At 44.7% G+C, this 26,943-nt stretch overlaps 1 protein-coding gene and 1 long non-coding RNA gene across 2 annotated transcripts in view; one reads left to right on the plus strand and one right to left on the minus strand.

Annotated features, from left to right (window-relative positions):
* Positions 1 to 26,943, plus strand: part of LOC149333715 (uncharacterized) — a 78,557-nt gene that overhangs the window by 12,485 nt on the left and 39,129 nt on the right. The window lies entirely within an intron of this gene.
* LOC149333716 (uncharacterized) lies at positions 4,766 to 12,120 on the minus strand. Its single transcript, XR_016284900.1, has 4 exons — positions 11,801 to 12,120; positions 10,190 to 10,264; positions 5,770 to 5,900; positions 4,766 to 4,771 (listed from the first exon to the last, which is right to left on the minus strand). It is a non-coding gene; the product is annotated as an uncharacterized LOC149333716 (long non-coding RNA).

The raw sequence follows: 26,943 nt of genomic DNA on the forward strand, positions 1-26,943 counted from the left end.
CCTAAGTGTACCATACAGACAGTTAGGAAATACAGTCAAGTTACGAGTTTTGTAAGCACATGAGCTTACCCAATCTATTCATGCATATAACAAGAGACTATTGGCTTGAACAGATATTTACCGCCGCAGGCCACAGCACTTCTGTGCCAGGTAGCGCGTCACCATCTTGTGGTATTTTGGAGATCCTCAGCCGAGCAACCCTTCAGCTTCAAATAGTGCCAGAAGGAATCTGCACAGATGGGGTAATAAGTAATGTTAGTGTGGTTGAATATAAAAAATGAGCAGATCGAATAATGAGCATTAATACACCTAACATAGGTTGTCAGTTCGAATCCGTGCTGCAAGAAAGGCTCTAACTTAACTAGTAAGTTTATGCTGCACGACAGGCTGAATCGTATGACACCATCTGGTACATTCATGCCAAACGGTTCACCCACTAATTTTACAGGAATGTCGTGACTAAGCAGCCAGACTTTAATGCCTGCCAGACAGATATACATATACTGATCGATATAGTTTAGTTTCGAGCTGTGGTGCTCGAGCATCACACTGCCACCTGCTATTATTTTATTCCATTATCTAACCACCTCGGCTCCCATGGCAACTACTGGGATACACTGCTGCATTGGAGGCTGCCAACTTGGGTTCTAGCCGTGGAATCAGCACAACTCAGGCTCAAAACGCAACCAGGCTGAGAACGCAACGCAATGCTCTAAAATTACTACCTCGGGCTAATAGCTCTGGGAGCAAAGCTTCACACACTGGTGCATAATATTATACTTCAGATACACCCAGCAAAGCAGTAGAGAGAAAAGCCCTTTGATGAATAACAAAATTTAGCTGGAGTTTAAAATACCACTTGCACTCTGCGTAGGTTTGGGACTTGGGGGAAAAAGAGAGGTGCAGGAAATTGCAAAGGTTTTCAAGCAATTTCAACAAAATTTCAAAAATTATACAGCCCCTGAATTAGGGATGGCATACATCAAAGTGGTGACAAATGGAGTGACAAAGTTCCTTACACAGTGTATGCACTGATGAGGAATGCGGAGGATTTGGTGTTTAACTGGAAGATTAACAGCAAATAAAGTTTAGTGCGCATATCTGCTGCCTATGAAAGGCTAACCGCCGAATTCAGAAGTGCGCCTCAACTCGATACTCCGTCTCCACTCTGTGGAGTGGAGAAAACAACTGCTCTTCCATTTGATGGGCAGTTAGGATTGAAGAATGCCACTCGGCATTTCTTCAGACAAGGAGCTGCTCTAGAGACCTCCTTCCAACTGCCGTCCCTCGAGGAAGCATGAAAGGCAAATGATGATGAGAATAAGGCGAAAAATTGCCTTTGGCTACAAAAAAGCATGGCATGGCTATTAAGTGTCTATTTTATCACGCTGCACCACCTTAAGAACACAAAGAACCTCACCATTTATTAGCCTAGTAAAACATCTTTTGCAAGCTGCCTGACGAAAGCAACAGAGAAAAACTACCGGAAACGCTTGCACATCTGGCAACCTTTGCCACCAATGATGTAGCGTCTATGTAGGCATTTACGAATGGTGTAAAAACTGCCGTTCGTCAACTTGTGGGAGGTTTCGCTGGCCTGCAGAGGCCAGCGGCGAAGCTGAGAAGTACCAAAATGGGTTTGGATTTATGGGGTTTAATGTCCCAAGTGACTCAGGCTATGAGGGATGCCATAGTGAAGGGCTCTGATAATTTCATCCACATGGGGTTCTTTCACGTGCACTGACATCGCACAGTACACAAGCTTCCAGCATTTTGTCTCCATCAGAATGCGACTGCCGCGGCCAGGATCGATCCTGTGTCTTTGAAGTCAACAGCTGAGCACCGCAACCCCTAAGACTGCTTCATCATCAAATTATGCATTACATAAATGACACTGCATCACAGAAAAGGACTAACAGTCATGGCCAAACTGTAGTTACAGCCAAAAGTTGGCACCGTGAACCTGCTCCCCACATCCAAAAGCTTAGACAGCTTCAGCCAACACACAGGAATCAGATTGTCTCCCAAACCCCATGACACTGCCTCCCAAAGAAGGTGGCAGCCAATAAGTGGGCAACAAAAAAGTAAACTGTGGGTAACAACTTGAACGTCTTGCATCACGCTACAAGGTGATGTGAAATTTGAGGAAAGGCCCCAAGAAGCACATAATTTTTAGATTTTCAGAGCACTCTTAGCCCTTTAAATGCCAAATGTTTTCCTAAAAAACATGCCAGAAATTTTAAGCAATCAATTTTTTTGTGTACATTATTCTTGAAGCCACTTCATTGCATACACATGGGTAGCTGAAGAGCAGTCAGCTCAATGCACCGATTGTGGTTGACAGCACTCAGACATACAGACAAGGGACAGAAACAAAAAAGATGATGGCACAGGCACTGAACTTAAAACTTTTCCCAGAACTGCCGACATACTGCATAAATACCCACACCACAGGCACCAACACGCAGCCATTTATGCACTCGTGGTAACAAGAAGTGGTATGAGAAGTAGTGGAAAAACAACAAAAGCTAGAAGCAAAAACCAGAGGACACAGCACAGGATAAAACCAGAACAAGGTGAGAGAAAAATTTATAAGCAAGTCATTTTTAAAAGACTGCCAACAGTGAATAGGTTTGACCGAAAGAATATTTAAGAACTGGTCTGATAAAATGGAACTAAAAAACCTTATACACAAACACAGACCAAGCGCAGTGAAAAAAAAAATGAAGGAGAAATGGCAAGAAAAAACACGCAATAGAAGCAAAATGGCGATTGGGTAAGCAAACGAGAATTAAGCAACAAGCGAAGGTGAAGTGTGCTAAAAATTAAAAGGATAAAAGGGGAATAAAAACGCGCATGAGCCAAAAAGGTGAAGTTAACAATTCAGATGGTTAAAAGCGGAAGATGACGTACAGTGAAGCCGAGAGATAAAATATAAAAAAGTGAAATTCAATAACCAGTATGAAGGCAAAAATCAAGGAAAAACACCAAAAGAGGGAAGTTGGCAGAAGAGGCAAGGCATGTAACACACATGTAGAACCAGGCCTAGATCAAGTACGTCCACAAAGAAAGGCAATCCTCCGAGTAAAACCAAGCGTGTTCTTTACATTCACCCCGGAGCCTGAAAATCTCTGCGGCTTCCACCATTGCATTGCGTCAGCTTATTACGGGGCTCTATTAACACAGTGGCTTTCTCGAACTTTGGGCAGCATGGCTTTTTTGCGTCCCATTATCAGCAGTGGACTTGCAGGTACCTAAGAGATGTACCCGATAAATCAGTGTAATGCTCTCTTAGCCTTCCATTGATGCCAATGTATACCTTGCAGCAAGAAAAAGGGATTGAGAAAGCACTTCTTGTGCATGCCACTAAGGGTTTCTGTGCAATGCAGTGCAGCCTGTTTCTTTTTTCTTTTTCATTGACGATCCTAGAGAGGTGTGATAGGTGATGGGGGGGGGGGGGGGGGGGGGGCGGCAGAAAAAAAAAAGCATCTACTCTATCTCTCGAATTTTCTAAAGGTAAATTTCACAGAACCTTAAGAAAATCGGAGACAAAGCAGGAGTACACATTGCCTTTTCTGACCCCCTAGCACCTATTGCAGTTGCGGAATCCTAAATGAAAAAAAAAGACGCTGCACCACGCAGCACAGAAAACCCTTAGCGCCATGCGCGGAGGGCATTTAATCAATCCTTTTGTCTTGCGGCAAGGTATACATTGGCATCAGTGAAAGGATAAGGGAGCATAAGATTGATTTATCGGGTACATTTCTCGGGAATCTGCCAGTCGGAAAGAGCAAAACCACAAAACTATCACAAAGAGGCAGGTGACAACACAATGCCGTACTGACAACTGAAAATTTATTGAACAGCAGTGCTTATATAGACAAGTCCCGTGTGTAATCTGCAAACAATCGTAAAGAGGCAAAAAAATTCAATGGCAACCGTAGAGCTGAGCAAATATGACAATCACCTGCTCAAAAATGAAACAAAAACAACCGGGGGAAACACAGACAGAAACGCTAATTTTCCTGAAAAATGAACACAGTAGGCGTGCTGACACACTTATCTGGCTCTGACCTCAAGATGGCAACAGCCTCGACAATTTCTCTTTCCAACTGCTTCTTTCTTCATCCAATAATCTGTGTGCAGTTCAGTTTGGGATAGCAGTCTACAATGAGACAGTGAGTGGGACGGCAAATGCCTCCGGGTCTACTCAAGGAACACGCATACTCTTGCAAACAAATGTGTAAACATCTACCACTTTGGACGATATAAAACTGGCCACAGCTGAGGGGAATCTCGTACAACATGCCCGTTGGCGGTACTTTTTGAATGCCTCATGCCATGTGCAACGGGGGTGGTGTACACGTTTCCTCTCGGCTGTGGTCGATTTTATACCGGCCAAATTGGTAGATGGTGAAACACTCCCTTGCAAGAGTATTAGCATTCCTTGGGTAGGCCCGGACGACCTTGCCTGCCTGTCCACTGTCCCAGTTGTAAAGACTGTTAACCTAAACTGAACTGCACATTATTATTGGATGAATAAAGGGCCAGTTGGAAAGAAATTCTCAAGGCTGTTGCCATCCTGAGGTCGAAGCCAGATAGGTGGGATAGCACACCTTCTGTGTCCATTTTTCAGAAAGAATTGGAATTTGTTTCCCTCCCTAGGTTGTTTTTGCTACCGCCTTGTGTTTTGCCTGCCTTTGTCCCATTCTGTTTTGCGGTTTTTCTAACGATTTCCAACCAACTGGCCAACAAGCACATCCTTCTAAATCTGCAAGTCCATTGCCAAAACTGTGACCGAAAAAAGCCATGCCACCCATGTTCGAAAAAGTGTCATTGTGTTAAAAAAGCACCAGAATAAGCCGACATGACGAACTGGTGGGAGCCGCCGGGATTTTGAGGCTCGACGATTAATGGGCAAAAACACCCTCGGAAAAAAAGATTGCCTTTCTTCAGGTTCTGTTTGGCCTAGCCCTGGTTTTATAAACATCTTGCATGCCTTGACTTTTCTGCCAACTCGTCTATTTTCGCGTTTTTGTTTGCTTTTATCTTTAATACTCATTGAATTTCATCTTTTGATATTTTATCTCTCTCGTTTTTACAGTAGCTCATCTTCCTCCTTTAGCCATGTTAATTCTTGGCTTCACCTTTGTTGCTCATGTGCATTTATTCGCCTTTTATTCTTTCAGTTTTTTAGCTCACTTCACCTTTGTAGACCAATTCTTGTTTGCTTGCCCAATCACCATTTTCTTTTCACTGCATGTTTTATCTTGCCATTTTACTTTTATTTCACTGCCCTTGATCTGTGTTTGCGTGTAGTGTTTTAGTTCCGTGTTATCAGACCAGTACTTAAACATTTTGGTCAAACCGTTCCACTGTTTCACGTGCTGGTGGTCTTAAAAATGACTTGCTTAAAACTATTCCTTTAACCTTGTTATGGTTTCATCCTTCCCTGCTCTATAGTCTTGGTTTCTGTTTCTAGTTGTGTTGTTTTCCCACTATTGGCCATATCACTTATTGTTGCCACGAGTGCATAAAATGGCCACCTGTTGGCGCCTGTGTTTTGGTTATATATACAGTGTTTCGGTGATTCTGGAATAAATCTGTAGTCAGCACCTGTGCCCACATATTTTTTCTTTCTGACCCCAGTCTGTGTTTCTAAGCACTGTCAACCACAAAGGATCAGCACCAACTAGACCGACAGCTTGTCCTATTCAAGCTCAATGCATACTTCCCAAAGAAATACTATGCCGAAAACACTGTACTTACAGTAAAGCCTGCTTGACTGAGCGAATACCACTGGCAATTCGCAAACTCCCAGCCTGCTCCTGGTTGCTGGCTGAAGCAGCACGCAACTTTGTGGCTTGCACGACTTCCACGAAACTCTTGGTCCCTTGAAACTGAAACATAGAGGGATGAGTGAGAGATATCAGATTTGACATGCTTGCATTGCTGCAATGACTAAGAAAAAACGATATTTTCCATAAGAACAATTATTATTTCACACTAGCTTCGAAGAGTAAACCTCGTTTATCACGACCTCGTTAACACTGACATAGTGCACAGTCCCAGCCTGACTGCATCTAGTTCTATGGTGTCAAATGCTTGTTAGCTATGAGCCCTTGGCCTTGCACTGGTTAGTACAGACAACCTCGAAACGGGCAATCAGCTCCGAGCTTTTGAGTCATAGATACTCACAAGCTCAGTGGTCCCAGGGGTTCTAGAAATATTGGCAGGGTGACACAGTAACAAGCATTCCGCACCACTTGCTCTCGCTTCATTGCAAAAAAACTCGCACAGCAGACCTGTCCTCCATTTTGCAGTGTGCAAATAATCAAATTCAAAGCATGCACACAAAATGTGGACCTCTCTTCGAACAGAGCTTCATAAATACGAGAAGAATTATTGTAATTAAATCTACCTGCAGTTTTCAATTTATCCTAAAATTTTATGCAACTCGGCGAGCAATAAGCATTAAAAGGAATTAAAATAGCCAGCACTGTTTAAAAAATATAGCTACGAAGAAATACGAGACATATCCACTACTCTCCAGTGGTTCTTTAGCTTCATGCATTATCAATCTACACTTTCTTACAGGCACATTTGCACGCGAAAATTGGGTTTGACCCAATCTTGATGAATCTTTCTGGAATGCAACAATCAGGAGAAACCAGTTTTACTCAAAAACAAAGGGCCCTATACACTGCATCACAAGCCCAGATAGGTGCACTTAAGACTACAGCCCCTTCCATAAGTCTCCAATTTGCCTGTCCTCTACAAGTTGCAGGATCCCTGTCCGCTGCTTGTCGAATTTCGCTATCCCGCCTTGCTAGTTCTCCCACTGCCCTTCTCAAAGTCTTGGAATTCTGTTGCTCTAGCAGATCATCAGCTATTACTTGTATTATTTTTTGTTTTAGCACTACACAATTCATGGAAAAACGGCTGGATATTGTACTTTAAATAGGTTTGTAGAGCATGCAAGTGGCTTGCAGCTTGATGAATAGGTGAGAAAAAAACGCGGAGCCTGACAAATAGGTGTGAAAAAAACGTGGGTTATTGATATCGTAGCCGCAATGAAGAGGAAGAAATGGGCTTGGGCAAGAGATGTAATGCAAAGGCAAGATAACCAGTGGTCCTTAAGAGTAATGGAGTGGATTCCAAGAGAAGGCAAACGCAGCAGGGGGCAGCAGAAAGTTAGGTGGGCGGATCAGATTAAGAAGTTTGTGGGGATACGGTGGCTGCAGCTGGCGAAGGACAGGGTTAATTGGAGAGACATGGGAGAGGCCTTTGCCCTGCAGTCGGTGTAGTCAGGCTGATGATGATGACAACCTAGTGAATTTGCCTCGCAACAACCGCTGCAGCCTGATATTTTGTAGAGCGGCATATTGGCCTTCATTTTTTGAGTGGTGAAGTATTCAGCATTTTGTTTCAACCATAAGTGTAAAGGGAAGACGTTTTATGTTGCACAAAAAGAAAGGAATTACATGCATACTGGGCTTAGGAAGAATGCCCTGTGGACATTACAAAACACTGCCATCCTTGCTTTATCTCTGCCAGGTAACAAAATTCATTATTCTCTAAATACTTTGGACAAAGATAAGCTGCCATGCACTCATTCGAGCTCAGTGGACTTTCCCTCAAACCAAACTTCAGTAAATAATATCAGGATTAGGCAAAAGTAACTGCAGTGTATTTCAGTGAGTCAGTGCCTTTTACAGAAAGTTTTGGAAACAGAGTTTATGAGCTTTGTGAGCACATGACGATTGCCCAATCTATTTACATAGTCAAATGGGAAATTTGCCTTCCTTTCCCATTTGCCTTCCTATTCAATTTATGCATTCAAACGATATTTACCGCTGTAGGCCACATCAGTTCTGTACCAGGTAGCACATGCGAAAAGAAAGCCTCGATAGCGTAATAAGTAATGTCAGTGTGGTTGACTATAGAACTTAAAATCCAGGCCACATCTCTTGGATCTAAGCTTGCAATATTTCTGCATAATACTACACTGCAGATACAAATAGCAAAGCAATAGAGAGAGACAGAGGAAGTTTTCTAATGAAATGAACAAAATATTTAGCTGGAACTTAAAATCACTGACCTGTTACTCAGCATGAGGAAGGAAATAAAAGGGAAAGACGAAAGAAAACAGGTGCAGAAAATTGTTAACGTTTTGAAAATAATAAATTTAAACAATTTTTGGAAATGACGTATCCATTACTTTACTTGCTTTTAAAGGGTTTAATGCCACAAAGCGGAGCAGGCTATACAGGGTGCTATTGTAGAGGACTGGAAAATTCTTTAGGTGTGCTGACATCACACGGTACCTGGGCCTCTAGGATTTCGTCTCCATTGAAATGAGACTAGTACAGCTGGAATCGAACCTGCCTCTTCCGGGTCAGCAGCCAAGCACAATAACCACTCAGCCCCATGACGGCTCCCATTTGGGGCAACATGCATCAATGTGGTGACTGACGGGGTTGACAAAGTTCATTTCAGAGAGGGTGTGCATTGATGAGGTTATATAGTTCCAATTCTCCCGATGCGACATAATTAGACAGATAAAAATTTATTATGAGCATATGCTGCCTATGGCAGGCCAAGGGACATAAGACACAAAGCATATGTCCACAAAATGAAGGCAAGAAAAGCACAATTTCCGGCTGTGAGTAACCACTCCACTATCCAAAAGGATAGTAAGCTTCTTTAAAAAATGTATGTCCTGCCTCCATTTATGATTCCCGCTCAGATTTTAATTCGCATTTATTTCCAACCAACTCAGTTCTCTCCCAATCTCTTATCATATTAACCCTATTATTTTCCTGAGTGGTTCACCGCACTGTTCTCAATTTTAGGCCTTTTATTGTGTACCCCACTTTGCCCGACAGCTTAGCAAAGGCAAAGCAGTTTAAAATTTCTTTTTGAGCATACTGCAGGGTGCTGCTCGTAACTTCTGAGTGCATGCCTAAGGCAATAAACCCCTTTCTTATTCTGCCAACCATTTCTTTCAAATGCTCTATATCTGTGCATGACCTGGCCGAGGTGTATTATGTTAAGACTTCCAGTACTTTACTGCATTTCATAAAATGGCCTCTTTCCTGATTATTAAGTATTGATTTAGCTCTCATTTCCACACTGAGTATTGACGTCCTCAATCATTTACAAGAATTCATCACTTACACTACAACTCACCACTAATACTACAATAACATGAAATCAAATATAACTGAGCGGTTCTCCATGAGTCTTCGCATTTCCTGAACCAACCCGCTGCTATGCAGAGAGGGTCACCTCGTCTAGCATCATCACATCTTGTTCAGGGCATGTGGGTTGTGCAAAGTAAACAACCGTTGATTTCAGGTCACTGCAGTCAAAACTACAAAAGTAGCTGGTGCAATGAAATGTTAGTGCTAAGAAGGTTTGCTCGTTTTTTTTTATGCGGGCCCAAGTGAACACAGGCTAAACAGCGTGCTGTTTGATGTCAGTGCAGGTTAAAGATCCCCAGATGGCCAAAATTATTCTGCAGCCCTCTGCTACGGCACCTCTTTTCTTCTTTAACTCCCTCCTTTATCTCTTCCCTTACATCATAGTTCAGGTGCCTATCAAGATGTGAGACAGTTACTCTGTCACTTCCTTGCCTCAAAAACCAATTTTAACTTTTTTAAGAATAGTTTCAAGAACGCAGAGGTACAAACTGTGCAGTATAACCACATGCCACAGCAATAAACCAGCAATACATCTGCGCTGACAGGAGCTTGCCAAGTACGCTGCAAGGATGCTATGCCACGCAAGATTTGGTGTCATCATACAATGTTTCTTTACTGGCTGACATTTCAGTGTACAAGCAAGAAATACAATTAAAGTATTATTGTACAGCACAATGTTTTTAAAAAGATAAACGAACATTTCGGCCCTTTTAGAGGACACACATGCATAACAAGCAACAGGTGTGGAATAGTCACTGCACCTGAAGCAGGCTCAACTCCTTTATAATAACAGCGCAGTGTCAAGAGCTACATGAGCGGCTATATTTCGTACAAATTTTCAGTTCATGTAATTATAAGCTGAGGTACTGCTGTAAAGTGCATGTATAGTTCTGCATGCATTTGTAAACACAGCAGTGAGCCTATGTTGAAATTATTTTTCAAAACAGGCAGGTAAGGTATGCATAACTGAAAAAGATAATTACCATGAATGGCTTGGAGGGATGGCACAGCTGAAGGCAGGAAGCACGCATGGCCCAGCAGATGCTGGCAGCTGGCAACTGTAGATAAATACGTCCCGACCAACAGCTGTCAGTGCCAGTGTCAATGCCATGAATGACGACAAAACAAACTGTCGACTGCTTCAGAAACTAAAATAAGGTATTAATATAGGAACACAAAAAGCAATGAGGTGGCCCATGACAAAATAAATAAGGAGATTTTATGTGAAACACCTATACACATTCTTTGAGCACATTTACATGACTGTCATAATCACACTGAAAGATAAGCTGGCTGGAATACCATTTTTATGCATGATGAAAGAGCCCAACTATTCGAATATAGCATGCGCAGGCTTTAGTTAATTACTATTAGGGTGCCTTGCACCAGCGTCTAATGTATTCTTAAATTGAACGTAGCAACCAGTCGACCAGTTTACCTTGCATAAATGAGAAGAGAGAATGGAAAAGGCAAATAGCAAGGTGCCCGATATCTCACGTCACAACTGAGCATGATACGAAAATTAGCAGTGCATTTAACAAATCTGCACACAAATAAAAACAGCAAAACATTTGTCGAGTGGCAATGCAAGTAGGCGCAAGAGAAAAAAAAATACCGAAGAACACTGGTGAGTGAGGTGCCGGGAGGTCTGTGGGTAGGGTTCCGTGCCTGGGAACAGTTCCGAGCGCGGAGAACTGCTGCCGGCAGTCAACCAGGAATAAATAAGAGAAAGTAAAAATGAATAACAAACCACCAACAACTGCGAACGACCTAAAAGCGGGCCGCATAAGCGAGGCATACAGCAAAAAGCTTGAAATCCCAAATAACTGTGCAGTTCCATCCCCAACAGTTCAGTGCCCTGAAGGAGAGGAAGCATGGACGCCTACAGTTCAGGGAAGACACAAGAACGACCTAACTGACATAATATTGCCAAATTCTGTTCCAATGGGGAAGCACAGATAAAAAGTTTACAAATGACTAGTAAATATGCGCCAACCTTCCACATGCGATCACTGTCTTCGAAAAAATTTGCAAGACGAATATTAAGAAGTAAGCAGTGATCCGATGAGCACCAACACCGAGCAAAATCATCCGTCGTCTGTTCGCAGTTCGCTTAGCGCGAGTGCTTCATCGCGCAGCACTGCTGCTCATCATCATCTTCTAAATAGCACAAATCCATCCAATGGGTACCAGCCGCGAGCAAAATCGCCCGTTGTCAGTTCCCTAGCCTGTTCTCAGCTGGCCAAGCAAAAGCGCTCTCACCCGCGGCACTCATCGTCGTCTTCTACGCAGTTGAATGCCAGTTGAATGTAGTAAACATTCTCTGTAGTTTTTCGCAGGGCTAGCAAGCGACCGCATAACTCTGTTGTGATATCTGGTGGCATTCTTATTTGCCACGGCACCTGAGTACTAAACGCAGACATAGACTATGAAGCAACACTTATCACGCAGGCTATACGCCCGTGCTTTTCTGGCAACGCATTATAGCTGAGGCAACCGCACGCAGACTGTCTCCACTGCCATCCCTATATAGCCGCACACTAAAAACGCGTGCGAATACAGATCAGTAATAGAGAAGCGTTGACGGGACTCACCGATCATGCAGCTCATCCAGGCTTAGTAAAACCACGCCGTCGTCTTCATTGCCTTTCCAGGTGACAAGGCGTCGTAGCGCTGCCTTTCTTCATGGCTTTGCCCGTCCAAACACACCGATGTTGACTGGGCGTAATACTCGTCGTTGGCTTCCAAAACACGCTTCTGTTCTTCACACATGTCCGCCGCACAAACACTCAAACAATGCCATGAAAAGCCAAATAACACAAAACGTGAAACAACGCACGCATGCCATGGCGCCGGCGGAAGCGGCTTTGCCCTTGTTTTTGCGTCGTTGAAAAACTGCAACTAAAATGCGCTTTTTTACTACTAATCTTTAAATTATGTTTAGAACAAAAATAATCTTGATTTTTTTATTAAGTGTGAACACTAAAGCGCTTTTAAATACTTTTGTTGACTTGACGTTTGTAAAAGCTGCGATCCTGTGATCCCATCACCCAGGGTGCCCCGGATGTCCAAGCAGACGACAGAGCAGACGACGGCGCAGACGACGCTGTTGACGGAATGAAATTTCGTTTGCTGCCAGCTAAAATCTCCTAATTGCGACAAAAAGGGCAAAGAAATGCACCGTATCTCAAGCTGGTGCATATCAAGGATATGTTGGACGTGAGCGGTAGGACTGAGAGCAGCTGCGATGCATTACTTTGACTGACGCGGGCATGCTCGACGGAGATTTACATGAAACTGAGAGCTTAACTGTGACCCGTACAAGCGGATTACTTTGATATCAACTGCTTTACGAAACTACGCCGATAGTTGCGTCACACTTTAGCTGATACGCAACAGCGGCTCGCACTCGCCGCATCTTGTTCGCGCGTGTACTTTCACAATTGAGCAAGAGCCCACATGGAAGCCGATAGAAGCAACTGTGTTTTCGAGTTCAGATTGTTCCGAGAAATATGAGCAGCTTGTTTTAGCACGCACTCGAATTGTAGTTCTCAGCCAGTGCGTCATGAGCGGTGACGATGGCGTCGATGACGAGCGTAAGAATCACCTTAAGGTGGCCGCAACGAAGCCGGTATTCCAAGCGTATGTGCGCTAAAAGTTGTTTACCTGTGCTGCAAACGAGGGCTCAGTCGCAGTCCAGCCGCTAGCTGCTCAGTTTTCCAGCCTTGCGAGCCCAAGTCGCATGTTGCTGAGCATTGAGGGAGCCGAGCTTTCAGCAATGACACTGCCCGCGAGCGCGCCGAGCGACGAAGTTTGCGCTGCTCCCTGGATGTCGTATTCGTCGCTAAAAAGCCTAGCAGGTTTCATATCGATGCTAGAGCTGAGAGTGCTTTCGAAATGGCTAGCGCTGAGGTGCTACTCTCTTCACTGTACGTTGTACTGTGAACCATGTCTCGTAGTGAAATAAAGATATGCGCGGTTTCCGCGCTAACGGTGACGTCGAGGACGAGCTTAATAAACGCCGTAAGGCAGCATGCAGATATTCGATGCATATATGTGTGCTAAATTTGTTCACCTATGCTGCAAACGTGAGAATAAAGTCTCGCTCAGTCGCAGGACAGACGCTCGCTGCTCGATTTTCCAGCCTTGCCTGCTCAGTTCGCAAGCTACTGAGCCAATCATTGAGCGAGCCGAGCGTTCGGCAACGACGCCGCCCCGCCGGCCGACGAACTGCGCGCTGCTCTCTAGCTAACCTTGTCGTCGCTAAGCTTAGCCGATTGCACATCGACGCCTAACCTGAGTGCGATTCGGAACTGGCTAGCACTGAGGTGCTACCCTCGCCACCGTTTTACTGTGAGCGCCGCGTCATAGTGAAATAAGCTCGGTTTCTGCGACCCCTTCAGGAGCTGAGCTAGCAGAGGCCAGGCGAGCTGCAATGGGCAGCAGAAGCGGCTGTGGGAGAAAATTTGTTTTGCTGTTATCGCTTCTACCAACAACTCGATATTGGCTAACGATACTCTATCCCATGGACGTGAACAAAAAATACCAGTGAATTTTTCTGACGCCGGCATCCAGGCTGGCAGGCCGGTCCCGAGAAGAGCGCCCTTACGCTTGCATGGCAGTGGCGCACGTCAAAACCGCCCCGACATTCTACTCTTCGCTCAGGTTGTCATAGCACACTGTTAATAGTAAGGAACACTTTAGTGGACCGAGCGTGAGGGACCAGAACACTCTAGAGGACGAAGCGCGAGGGCGCAGGAGACTGAACCAAAGCGCGCGATCGACTGACGTCAGTTCCAAGACTTCTCATTTCACGTGAGATTCAAATGAGCAGGCGAGTTAATTAAGCCCCTTGGTCACGGAGGGTGAGCCCCGAACAAATACATCCTCATGGGGAAGTCACTCACTGACCGAATTCTTGCGGCGCGACTTCATGTCGCAGAACTCGCCACCCAATCCTTGGCGCCGCGGGGTAACGCCACGTCGACTGACAAATATTCGGGTTCTTCTTCCTCCGGGAAATTACAGCGAAGGCGCGACGCAACGGTCCACGCACGCGCCCTTTTTAGGCGTCCGTGTTCAAAGACGCTCAAGGCTGTACTGGGCCTTAGGCTTCGTACGCTGTTCTCTATATTATCGAGATGGTGGTGTCACAGTCATGAAATTTTCAGTGGAAGCAATGAGCGAAGTCGTAAAAATATATATATTTTTTTCATATTTTATGATGATCTTGCAGCATGCGCGGCTAAAAACTGAAACGTGGAAACTTGATATGGGAGTCGCCTTCATCATTTATACAGGCAACAGGTCATGCGTGCGTAACATACATGCTGCCTTTGTGATAGCAGGACGATTACTGCGAGTAATCTTCCAGCTTTTTCGCCATCAGGCTACTCTATTACGTGTCGTTAAGCGACGCGTATTTGTGACCTTAGCCTTTTCTCCGCATGTGGTAGTGGGTACAGTATGTTACACTGCGAGACGCACAGGTCACAGCAGCCACGAGGACACTGACCTTCGGTAGCGCCATTCGTCATGCTCGCGCCGACTGGAATGAAGACGCTCGCGTGGCTCGCAGCATGCCACTACCGCAAGCACTGCCTCATTCACAGGCGCCGCTAGCATTCTCGCTGGTGCATATGCTTTCTCTTGAGCATGGTCTTCTTTCGCTCACACTGTCATGTGCGAACTGAAGGGAAGATTGATTGTGAAGCGGCGCCTCTCCTCCCCGCCAATTTTCGTGCGGCCGGTAGCTAGGTCTAGGGAAGCGAGTTGCAAACTCGAGTCGCGTTTGTGAATTAACACTTCATTTAATTCCCTCGATGATCGTCGCCAATCGAACAAAGCAACTCGCATTGTCTTCGTGGCTCGCCAAAGTGGAAGCGATTTAACACGAAATTGGTGAATGTCCGCCTATCCCTATCACACGATGGCGCTACAGAATTTCGAGATTTCTCTAGAAAACCACAATTACCATCGACTGCAATCTGTAACACGACACTTGCCTCGACAGATATTTGTCCCAAGACAGAACCCGCGACAGGTATCTGTCGCAAGACAGTCCCACGACAGGTATCTGTCGCAAGACAGATACCTCGACAGGCTGTAGTGTCGCGCGACTAAACCCGCGACAGGCAACTCTGTCGAGGCACGCAGGCCCTGTCGCGCGGCACGACTCTGTCTGTCGCACGACAGCACCTGCGACAGAAACCTGTCGCGCGACAAATCCTGCGACAGGCACCTTCTGCGCACTACAAAATACAGGAATGATGACTGTCGTGCGGCAGAACCCACTACAAACACCTTTGTCGCGCGAAACAACCCACGACACGAGCTCCTGTCGCACGACACAATGCACTACAAGAGAGCTTGTCGCGCGACACAAAAGTTTGTCGCGCGACAGATACGCGACAGTAAATTCTGTCGTGCGTTTTGATCGGGCATAGTATAATAACGACAGCATTTTAGTACAGTCGTTCTATGCATGCATATCAGGCATGGGTCCCATTCTGCCGAAAATGCGACGTGTTCAGTGATGTCGTCGCCGCCATCGGCGGCGTTGTGAGTGGAAAAGCAGGTGTCGAACCGTGCCGATCCATACTCTGGGGTGTAACCCCATGCAGATTCCCCATGGCAACGCACACACATACTTACGTGCACTCCAGAGGTTGCTTTGCCTGCAAGTTTTGTAGCCAAATTTTATGCGAAGCATATTAACGTAGGTTTCGGGCCTTCGCGCGACGCCCGGCGTGGCCACCATTGACCTTGAAGTGAGATCACATGATGTGACGTCACGTGATGACGTCACACCGGCTGCAGATGGGGCCTCATATCGCGCCGTCGGATGTCGCCCGGCGGAGGCCTCTACGCTTCGGTTCGCGCCGTCGCGCGCGACGCGGCGGCGGCGCCACCATCGCTGCGTCACGTGATATGTGACGTCACGCCAGGGATGAAGCGGCGCGCGCCCGCCGTCGCGTCAGTCTCTGTGCCCGCAATCGCGCCAGCGTCTTTGCGCCGGGCGTGTATGCGGAATGCAAAACGAAGGCTGCTTCGCATCCACTGGGCTTAACATTGATAAGCCTCCAACTTTTTTTTGTTGGACCTCGGCGTCTAGGGTAACCGCGTTTCTGAAATTCTACAAACTGATATGGATATTACTTGCGGATATTACTGATATGGATATGATATTACACGCTTTTATATAACTAAGGAGCCGACAGCATTATTAAAAAGTTAACTGTTTAATATTACTTAAAGAGCTTCCTTGTTAGCATGTCTTACATGTAATTAGATGTACGACACCGCTGCGAATGCTTTCACGAAAAAATCGCTCTTGTAGCTCATAAATCTCATTTTTAAAAGTTGTAGAAAATCCGAGGTGAAACACTCTCTATATAGCAGTTGGAGAGAAAGCCCCATGAACCAGAACTTATATGCTTATAAATTAGACTGACGCAAGCTTCAAAACCTAACTACGGTTTTTTGACGTTTCCACTGCTCACCTGTCCTCATCAGAGCTTTCACCAGCAGGCTGGTCCCCAGTACAAGCACCAGCAAATCCTTATGTTATTAAGCGTGTGGCAGTCTAAGTTGAACCAAGGATTTAATTGTGGGATGTACCGCAGGTGGTTAAAACCAACGCCACATTGCTTGCTGTCATGTGGTACTGCTGCGAATATATTTTTTAATTCCGCTAAATATTTACCTATCTGTGGTTGATTAAATAAAAATTAAAATATTCACATCAGGGTTACGTGGGTTTCGTTAGTTGTACAGGGCGCTAAGATATAACAGATATAACGGATTCAGATTATGGCACTAACGTACAGTCTGTCAAAAGTTTAGAGCCCAGGGTGTTTGCTTCTAAGCCTCGCAGTGGGACTCCTGTAACATTCATGGTAGTCCTACCCATTGGAGGAGGCAGGACCAGAAATCTTCTTACCTTCAGCAAATTTGGAGCGCTGGAGATGCATTACGAACCAGACAGTGTGGCTCAGAAGCAAACCCCCTGGGCTCCAAACTTTTGACAAAGGCTGTACCTCCTATGCGGTCTTTTATTTTTTTCGGTATTTAAAGAAAGCCCGCGAAAAACGAAAAAAAAACCCTGCTTTACTGCGGTCAAGCGTTACCACATTCCAGCAATCTCAATCGAAAAATAAAAATAACCGACACTACCTTAAAATACGCAAACATCACGACTTTCCTTTCATCTTTCGTTTTGTGCGTAGGATGGCTCACTTAAAGCCTCATCCTTATTGGCTGTCGGTAGCCTGCCTATCACTTATCGCAGATTAGGGCCCGAGCTTTCTACGTTCACGAACAATGCGCTGATGCATTTTCAAGCCTATGCCAAGAGCGGCGTCGGCTGCTCAATTCGTTCGTTGAGAACGCGCTTGAGACGGCTACAGTACGGTAGCCCAAGAGCGCATTCGCATAGTTTTTTTTTACTTCGCGGGCTTTCCTGAAAAGCTGGAAAAAAGAGTCCACACAGAATATACGCTGCCGCAAAAAACTGGATTGGTCTTTCGTAGCCCCCTCTACAACTTAATGAAACGCAAGTGACCCTAAAGGAAATAAAAAATTGTCATAATTAATCTTAGCCACTGAAATATTTCAGCAGAATTTAAACAAATACACTGACGAACGCTACAGGAGGGGAAACAGTATGTCGTTGATTGCATCCAGCTCAGGTGCTCCACGTTTTCTAAATTCTTGGTTAAAGATAAATGAAACACCCGGTACACAAAAGGTGTCTTACCTAACTTCACCCTCTGGCTTAAAAATTTGCAGAAGCACACTAGGACAACGCAAGCAAATGCTTTTCCCTGGCTGCTGTGTGAAGCAAGTCACACTGTATTTTGTACTCTGCTTAGTTGCGCAATCAGTAGAGAATTATTAATAACAATCGCAAGTAACTGCACGAAAAATTCCAGTGAGGAAGTTGTAGGTTTGTCAGCAAAAACGTCCAACTGGACAATTTGTAACTCTGAAATTCTTAGGTGTGATAGTTTTGTCCTTCACTGCAGATGCGAGAGAAATACAAAAAAATGCCACTTGACATGCCTGCTATCACTCATATATACAGGGTGTCCACGCTAACTTTAGCCAAGGGTTAAAAAATAAAATATTTGAGGTAGGCCAGGGAAACCACTTACATACATTTAGTGAGGCTGAGATCTGGGCGAGTTGGTATGCATTCATACTGGTGAACAGCGCAAAAAAGGCGGGACAACGACAAGAGAAGCGCTGACTATCAACTGGGTTTATTGAAGGACGGAAGGGTATATATACGAAAACATAACACAAAAAATTACCGACGATTACGTTACTTCCTAATGCGAAATTTGAGCGCAGCAAATAAGCTGTTTCACCTTTTCGATAGTGAGTCAACCCCAGCTGCGGAGTTGGTTTTAGGGACAACGTCGCCGATGCCGACACAAACAATATGATACTCTCGCTTCCGCAGCGCTAAGAACCAGGTCTAGCCGTGGGAAGGTGGTCACGTATTCGTCGACATGCCGGGGCCTACGTGAAATAACCGGCGCGTCGGCAACTGAAGAGCACCCTATCCGCCACACAAGAACAGGGGGGGGGGGACCCTTTCCTCCTCTTTCTGCATGGCGGCGACGGTGTTCTATGCAGTCACGTTATCTTGACTCTCTAGCGGCGTCAGCGGCATCCAGCGGTATCAGTCGGTCGCTGCTAGCGCTGGGGGAATGAAAGGGGGGCGGAGCTGGTTACGAGGCCGACGACAACGCCGACGACGACGCGAAACCCAGGAACGGACGCCAAAGAGCTGCGCTCTAAAAGTAAGATGATAGAGTGAAAGGGCAGTGAACATCAAAACCTATGTCACATGTTGACATAGTTGACATAGCTGGACGCCAACAGAAATCACCCTTTGTATACTATGCTCCACACTTTGTATTGGTTTGCTTTCCACTTCTGTGGATTCTTTCAGTGCAGAAGGCCACAGTGCGTGACAGATAAATGTTACGAATCCACTCCGTGGGAGTTTCCGCAATGCACGAATTCTCACGACAGGCCATTACGACTATATGGACCACGTGGACCCTCCCTAAGACTGCTGTTAATATGGCCCCATTTATTTCTTTCAAAGGGGCTTAGCCAAAGAGCGCGATGGCAGAAGAAAGATGCTCTTTTCAACAGAAAATGTGTTAAAAGTCTCATTTTTCAAGCAATTCACGCAACAGATGCGCAGCACCAGGTCAAAGGAAAAATTGTTATCCCTAGAAACCGCGTATCGAACAGCACTTTTATTTCATACGAGGCACATCCTCAAACCAGCCAGCCATGAAGCGAAGAGGCATTAGGCCTGTTTTGATGAAGAAGGGCAGGGGTGTGTTGTGTGTGAGTGAGTGGTAAATTATGTGCCCTGATGCGCTACCTGTCTTTCTAGGGAAGGCCCAATAACTTTACCTTCCACGAACGTATGTGCGCCGGAACTTGACACATATAAAGATAACACCCTGACCGCATCAGCATACGGCCAGTGGTCCCGGCTCGAGTCTGCCGCGTAACTCACCAGGGATGTTTGAAAGAGAGTCTGTAGACAAATAACATAGATGGGAACACTGCTATGTACATTCCGGGTCAATTTACGTTGTGTATCGGGCTTGCGACTTTGCAACCACTCTTCTTAATTTTTATCCAAGTGACGAGATGCAACACTATCCGCAGTGTTGGTCAAGGCTCATAATTAGATAGCGAAGCTTGTTTACATGTTCGCCATATTTTGTGTGAATGACTTGATGGTGAAATGTGGCTTATTTTTTCGGGATTCAACGTCCCAAAACGACTGAACTTATGAGGGATGCAGTACTGGATGGGTCCTGGTAATTTCTACCGCAGGCAGTTTTTTAACGTACACTGGCATCACAGAGTACACAGCCTACTAGCGTTTCGCCTCCATATAAATGCCACCTGCGGCGCCGGGGCTCAGCCCACGCGTTTCAGCCAGCAGCCGAGCACGTTAAACTCTTAGCCACAAGGGTGCCAGTGAAGTTCGCGGTGCTGTACATTGTTTGCGGCATCCGGGTTCGCGAGAGAGGAATGCCCACTGCGTTTTTTTTCTGCCCTCTGCACAACTGCAGAGAAGAGGGTGAGTCACACTCGCTACTCAGCGGGATAAGGGGGCCGGATAGCGGAGGATTCCAGGAAAGCGGGAAAGGTCAAACCCCCTCCGGGAACGGATACGTCAACTCGCATCCTATTCTGCACGTTCTTGCGGTGAGGCGGATCCGCGTCACATTGCGTGGCTTGTGTCCCATGTCTACAGCGGCGTGCGTTAGCAGCTTGAGGCGCGGTGAGTAGGATATTGCCACGCAAGCTGCAGTCATGAAGACAGTTTAAGTGTCAGACGATAATGAAGAGATGGGCCTTGAGATGACTTTCGTCGAACCTGGGTCACCCGGACATTGAAACAACCTGCACTGCGGGAAAGCGAGAAAGTTAGTGAAGCTCTGGGGCGGAAAGGAGAATCCTCCGAAATCTCCATGGTGGAAAGTGTGCACATGTTTGCAGTGTGGGTTGATTGGTGATGTTTTTATTTTCCCGGTACTTTATTGGATGGATGTTTGTGGTGTTACCCGACTGGTTACTGTCCCCACCGAGGGCGCGGACATAAGGTTTAAAACCAGCTGTTTCGGCGGTACTGAGGGCTGGTATTGTCGCGTAAAACTCCTATTCAGTCAGATGTAAGTTTTCTCCTTGCTTGTATCTTTCAGTGCTTTATTAATTGTTAATAAAAAGGTAACCTCTTCAGAAGTGTCCTGCTGCAACGTGATTGAGCACTACCAAACCTGCAATACGTCAAGCATCCTTCAACGTTCATCATCAACACAATTTTCCTCTACAAGATCCACAGCGGAACTCAACGTGCCTGTAGGTGAATTAGTAAAATCAATAGCTACAAAGTAAGAATGAAGTAGGAAAGGCATCGACCTAATTAAGGAAGTTAGTGTCAATATTAGGGAAGAGTCTGTCGGAAACACGATGCACTTTTCACCTCCGTCATTATTCCTGAAGAAAATGTGGTACCTGAATGATGCTGGAAGAGACTCCGCTTCTTTGCCGCATGGAATAACACAAGGGTGATCCGATACATGAAAGGTGTCTTGTGATTGAGCAACATCATTTTATAGAAACATTTTTGTGAATAACAAAAATGAAGATGCGTCCGGTAAATGAAAATCCTGCTAGTTCCAGAGGCTAAGTTACTGCGAGGTGCACTGCATAAACTGCAGGGCTACAAAAATGTACGTATGTCTTTGAGGAATAATGAACGCCGGCATATGAATTCATAACAACCTGCAGTTCGAAGGAAGAAGCAGTCACAATCCTTAATCGTACCAAGAGTGCCGAAACATGAACTTATTATGCCTGGGTGCTAAAGGTGGATGTTAAGAAAAGCAATATAGTGCTCTTAAATCTTCCGTAAATAAGGGTGGAAGTACGCACGCGCTTTCTTTTCTTCCGCGTATGTCGACGATCCCCCTTACCCCTTCACACCTCGTGACGTTAAGAAAAAAGCACTTCCGCATTTAATGTTGGCTCGGTGTCGCTCTAGCCCATCGCACAATGCGGTCACGTGACTGAAGAGTAATCACACGAATTGCGCGACACCTATTTCAGTGCAATCCATTCGTTCACGTGGGAGTGATAACGGAACACGCTGAAGCACAAATTTTAGCGGGGCAAGAGGTCACGAAGTCAAGCGCCAGTCTCGCCATGACCCAGCCCTTCGCTCAAAAGAAGCAGCTGTCGACGAAGTGGAATCAAAGAATCCCACTCTACGTGCAGCCGGAGCGAAGGCCCCACGATGAATAGGTCGGCGACCAGCAGCAAGTTCTCCTAAAGCTCCAGCAACGACACGTTGCAAATACTTCAGAGCATGAATTCTTCGCCATCAATCGACAGGTTAGAGAATGGCATATCGGCCCTGTCTTCGACCCGAATGCCTGCGTAAGTAGCGCACAGACAGTTTTTCTTTGCTCTGTTTAGCGCAATCATATATCTGGAGCGCAATTATCAATGTAACGAAATCCGCGAAATGCAGCAGCAGCCACACTCAAAAGGAAGTTTTCTACGAGGCCGAGTAAACACGCCTGAGTGGCTCCGACTTGCCAGAAAACTTCTTTAAAAGGGTCAACGCTAATCGATTGAATTACGACACCAGATATATTTGTGCATTTACCCACGAAGACGTAAAAGATTTTTTTTGTTTCTTTCAAGCACAAAAAAACAACAACCACGCGTGCCAGTACACGCCGCAATTACACTCCTTAATGCTTAGCAGCGCCTACACTGCGCACCAGTCCCCCATCAACACCACCACTGCAGTGCTCTGCCGTAAACCCATCTATGCACAGCCTCCAACTGTGCGCTGCAAACACTGTCTGTTCAGCATTCTGGAAGCGTTTAGGGAGTTTTTGCGCAGTTCATTCATTGCATGGATGTGCACAGCTTTATTTGATCGATAACTGACAAACAGAAAACTTCGTTCGTTTTGATTGACGGCTTTGAGTGGTTACCAACCACTGCACTCACTGGAGTTCGCCTCTGGGCATGCCACTTCGCTATCGCCTTCTTAATAGACCTTGTGAGTGCTGTTTTGTGTTGGGTTTAGTGGCGCATAAGCATCAAGCGCTAACATGCGAGAAACACAAGGTATTGAACATTGTTTTGAGCAGGATTTTATAAAAGTTGTAAAACGACGATGCTGTACAGGGCCTAAAAAATTACTTGGTACCGCCTCAAATCGCTGATGGTAAAAGCTTTAAAGAAAGTCAGGTAACTTCAGCAGCCGTGCTTCGCTCGGCAAGGAGGTCCAGGTTCCTAAGCAATGAAATAGGGACCTCAGCCTTTTTCTCGGGAATGAGAAAGTGGCTGACGTGCTTCAAAAACAAGTCAGGCGCTCGCCTATAATTAATAGCTTATCAAGAAAAACAGCTTCTCATAAAAAGCTAATAACATAAGGTACGTCAACAATTGCATTGTCCCCTAAGCGCAGCAATGGATGAAAGAGATGTTTTCATTATAAAATTGGGTGAAGTACTCTTTTCTTAGTTTTTATAGTTTTTAGCAGGACAGTAAAACAATGGTTTATTGTGAGCTCGTCTTCACATCTTTCACAAAGAGATTTGTCCTGATTCCTTAGTAAGACGTTGTGTGTCAGTGTGTGTGTGTCCTGGCCGGAGACGACATAAAATTACTTCTACAAAACGCTCGTGCTGCGTACAGGTCTTCCATTTCCTGAGTACAGGTTTTACAAAATGCAGCATGTTGTTTATTTTTGATCCCATGTTGTGTGTAATTTAGCCATCAAATCAATGTCTCTAAATTTCTTGCAATCTCGGTAGGGCATGCTTACTTTCTTGATCATGGCTGCGAGCTTCTGCAGCACACAGGTCTCGGCACCCAGCAGAATTTTTTCATATGCCCTCGTGTTGTGATTTTTTCTATGTATGTATTATGCTTCCTACTAAGGGTTCTACTACGTTTCTGGAGTGTGTTATCATAGGTAGGCTAAGTGAATCAGTCTGCGTTAGGCTGTTGTCAATACAGTTGTATATTATCCGGCTTAGAGCTACAGAGACAGCATAATATTCAGCAGTAAAAATGGATGCACAGTTTGGCAGCCTTACTATTTTGCGCCATTTCCTTCTATTACCCCGCTGCGGACAAAATCTGTTGTTTTTAAGCCAACAGAGTAAAACTCTGTGTAATTCACTTAGTGTTGTAGTGAGAAGTATTCCTGTAATATGTGTCCGTGGGGTGTTTTTTTTTCGAAAGGGTGTTTATTTATTTATTTTATTTATTTCAGTACCCTCAGGGCCAGGGGGCATTACAGAGGGGAGTGGGGTACATTAGACGAAATGACAAAAGAACAACAGTCACAAGTAACACAAAATGTGAACATAAATATGGCTCGCGCAAATCGGTAGGTTATAGCAAATATAATCAAACAAATTAACAGTCATTTAACACGAAATGATAAGCAAATAATAAAAGTAAGCATACCACGCAAACAAAACAAAAACACGAGGAAGTTGTTGAAAATGGCAGAAAAACACTGGTGCACACATTCTGTCATGCCCTTAAACAGCAGAATTTGTGAAGGGGGAAAAAAAACACCAGGTCTGTTTGAACTACCACTAAGCTGAAAAGAATAAATGGCAGGGCTCAAGAATTACATGTACTATGTTACCATCAAGTTAGTTAAAGCCGACTTAAACCCAGAATGGTCAATTATTTCGACGACCGATGTGGGAAGGTGATTCCATTGTGCCGATGTGCTGGGGATGAATGAGTTGTAAAAGTGGTTTGTTTGGCATGAAAGAATACCAACTTTATGACGATGATCGATCCGAGCTGAAACGTAGCAAGGTGGCGTTATAAATTTTCTCTTAAAGGATGGGGTTGTCATAGTAAATCTTATGGAATAGACAAAGGCGGGATATATTTCTACGTTGCGACAGTAGTGGGAGTTATAAGCTTGATTTCATGGCACTGACGCTAGAGTTACGGTGATAATTCGAGAGAATGAAACGGGCCGCATGGTTCTGTATAGATTCGAGTGTGGTATATTAGTGTCTCTTGATAGGGGTCCCAGATAGATGCAGCATATTCTTGTTTACTATAGTAGAATACAACTTAAAAAAACAGCAGTTGCTAACAATGGGCCCCGGTCCGCTGCGTCCTCTATTACTCCGCTGGCCAACCGCAACAGTAAACGAAATCAGCCTTTTAATGCTTGACTATATCAAACAACCCACCTGTCAAAATCCTAGAGCTCATAATTTTTTTCTTGTGATAAGCTTCTTGTTTACGTAACAAGAAACATTTAACCAGTGGACTACTTTTTCGTCGTGGAGGAATTCTGTGCGCGGAGGCAGAATGTGGGCGGAGATTCACTGCAGACTTAAGTTGTATCCGACTATACGAACCAATGACTTGTAGAGAAGCAGTTTTACGGAGTTAGAAGAAAGATTAAAGTTACGGCGTATGTAGCCCAGCAAGCGGTTAGCGTTATTGCTTACATGGTCTATGTGTACTTTCCAAGTAAGATTATGGGAAATGAAGCACCTAAATATTTATAAAAAGGCACAACTCGAGGCTGCAATTATTAAGACGATATGAAGGCAATGTGGTGTTACGCCGAGAAACCCGCATGTACTTGCACTTTTTTATGTTTAGTTCCATGTTCCATTTGATAGTCCATTCAAGAGCATGATCAATATCTGATTGAAGAAGAGCTATATCAGAGTCACTGTTAATTTCGCGGTATATGACGCAGTCATCAGCAAAAAAGATTTATTGTTGAACATAGATTGTCAGGTAAGTCATTGATATATATAAGAAAATGCAGAGGCCCTAGAACAGAGCCTTGTGGCACTCCAGATCCAACTGGAGAAGTGAAGGAAGAAGCATTATTAGCGGTGACAAATTGTGAACGATTAGTGAGAAACGAATGCAGCCACCTAAGAACGTTAGGGTCGAGGTTAAGTTTACTAAGTTTAAAAAAAGCAGTTGATGAGAGACCTTGTCAAACGCCTTTGAGAAATCGAGGAATATGCAGTCGAGAACGGAACCCCTGTCGAGGAATGAGTTTAGATCATGCGTGAAGGTTAAAAGCTGTGTTTCGCAAGAAAACCACTTCCGAAATCCATGTTGACTGTCAGTAAAAAAGGCATTAGAATCAAGGAACGATGCAAGGTGAGAGTAAATAACATGCTCCATAATTTTACATAGAATGCTGGTAAGTGAGATGGGTCGATAATTATGCGGGGAATGTTGATCACCAGATTTATGCAAGGGAATCACCTTCCCGACCTTTCAGTCATCAGGTATGCATGCTGTTTCAAGAGATGGCTGAAATAGGTTAGAGAGTATTATTTCGCTGTACACTTTGGTTTTAATCAAGAACTTAGAACTAATGTTATCAACACCACATGATGAAGAAACCTTTTGTTTTTCGATTAATTTTCCACTCTAGCAGGATCAAAGATAATAGAATCCATCGGTAAAAAGTCAGCACTGTTATATGCAGGGGTTACAGAACACTGATTTTTGGAAAAAGTGTAAACGAATACACTGTTTAGAACATTTGCACATTCATTAGGATCAATTAGTTGGTCACTGGAGTCTTTAAGGCTGATGGATGATCTGAGGCTAAAATCAGATCATGCCTCAGATCACGCACCAACCAGCCCATATTTCCACCATTCTGATGGATGAATTGTCTTTTTTGTTAACTACGCTCCAAAATTGCCTACGGTTATTTATCAAAAGGGAATGTAATGTGTCATTTAAAAACACATCTTTGGCGTCCTTCAGTGCACTTTTCTATTCAAGGGCCGCGGCCTGATAAGCAGTACAACGTTCTTTGGAACCGGTTAGTTTTGCAGAGCGGAACATGCGTTTTTTCTTATTACAGAGCCGTTTTAACGATTTAATGAACCATGGGTATTGATGGTTAGAGGTAATGACTAAGCGTGGAACATATTTTTCAGTGAGCTCAGCAACTTTTTCTTTAAAAAGGCTCCAGTTAGCATTCACGCAGCGATCATGAAAGCTTAGCAAGTAATGGTCTAGAAAAACAGACAGTTCATGGTTAATAGCATCAAAATCAGCATTTTTGTAATCATGGATATATTCACTGTGGTTACGTTGATGGGGAACTGCGCATGTCAAAGCAAAATGAAGGAGTAGGTGA

Source organism: Amblyomma mixtum, chromosome 8, assembly GCF_055824585.1.
Source record: "Amblyomma mixtum isolate Tamu chromosome 8, ASM5582458v1, whole genome shotgun sequence".
NCBI classification, from domain to species: Eukaryota; Metazoa; Arthropoda; class Arachnida; order Ixodida; family Ixodidae; genus Amblyomma; species Amblyomma mixtum.